The sequence below is a fragment of the Ursus americanus genome, chromosome 5, assembly GCF_024610735.1.
Source record: "Ursus americanus isolate L20-20 chromosome 5, mUrsAme1.1.p, whole genome shotgun sequence".
Lineage (NCBI taxonomy): Eukaryota > Metazoa > Chordata > Mammalia > Carnivora > Ursidae > Ursus > Ursus americanus.
In genome coordinates, this window is record NC_142131.1 from 78,748,523 (window position 1) to 78,749,794 (window position 1,272).

Consider the following 1,272-nt stretch of genomic DNA (forward strand, 5'->3'; position numbering starts at 1 on the left):
TTATATGCAAGTGATGAATCACTGAATTCTACTCCAGAAACCAATATTGCACTGTATGTTAACTAACAAAATTTAAATTAAAAAAATAAAATAAAAATAAAGTAATGATCATAAAGATACTCACTGGACTTCAGAAAAGGATAGAGGACATTAGTGAGACCCTTGACAAAAAGATGAAAAAATAAAAAAGCAGAGATCAAGAACTCAATAAATGAAATTAAAAATGCAATAGATGGAATAAATAGTAGGTTACAGGAAGCAGAGGAATGTATCAATGACCTGGAGGGTAGAGTAAGGGAAAGCAATCAAACTCAACAGGTGAGAGACAAACAAATACTATATAACGAGATTAGAATTAGGGAACTCAGTGACACCATCAAGCATAATAACACTCACGTTATAGAAATCCAAGAAGAAGAAGACAGAGAAAGGGGGGCAGAAAATGTATTTGAAGAAATAATAGCTGAAAACATACCAAATCTGGGGAGAGAAATTAACATTCAAATTAAGGAGGCACGAGAGCCCCCAATAAAATCAACCCAACAAGGTCTACATCAAGACACATAGTAATTAAAATGGCAAATAATAGTGATACAGAAAGAATTTTAAGGTTGCAAGAGAGAAAAAGACAGTTACATACAAAGGAAACCCCAGAAGACTATCAGCTGATTTCTCTCTTTCTTTCTTCCTTTCTTTCTTCCTTCCATCCTTCCTTCCTTCTTTCTTTTTCCTTTTTTTCTTTTTCTTCTTTCTTTCTTTTTCCTTTTTTCTTTTCTCTTTCTTTCTTCTTTCTTTCTTTCTTTCTTTCTTTCTTTCTTTCTTTCTTTCTTTTTCTTTCTTCCCTTTCTTTAGAAGAGAGTGACATAATGTATTCAATGTGCAGAATGGGGAAAATCTGCAGCCAAGAACATGCAATCCAGCAAGGTTATCACTGAGAAAAGAAGAAGGGGTAGAGTTGCCCAGATGAACAAAAGTTAAAGAATTCATGAGTACTAAATCAGCCCTGCAGGAAACGTTAAGGGTGACTGTGAATGGAAAACAAAACCACAAGTAAGAGTAAGAAAAAAAGGAGGCACAAAATAAAAGGATGTAAAAGATGATAACAAATATCTGAAACATGGGGGGAGAAGAACGAGTTCAAAAATAAATGACTGTCAGTTTAATATAGACTTCTATATGCAGAAGATATTATACGTAAACCAAATGGTAACCACAAATCAAAAAATAGTAATGAATATGCAAAAAATAAAAACTAAAGAACCCAAGTATTCA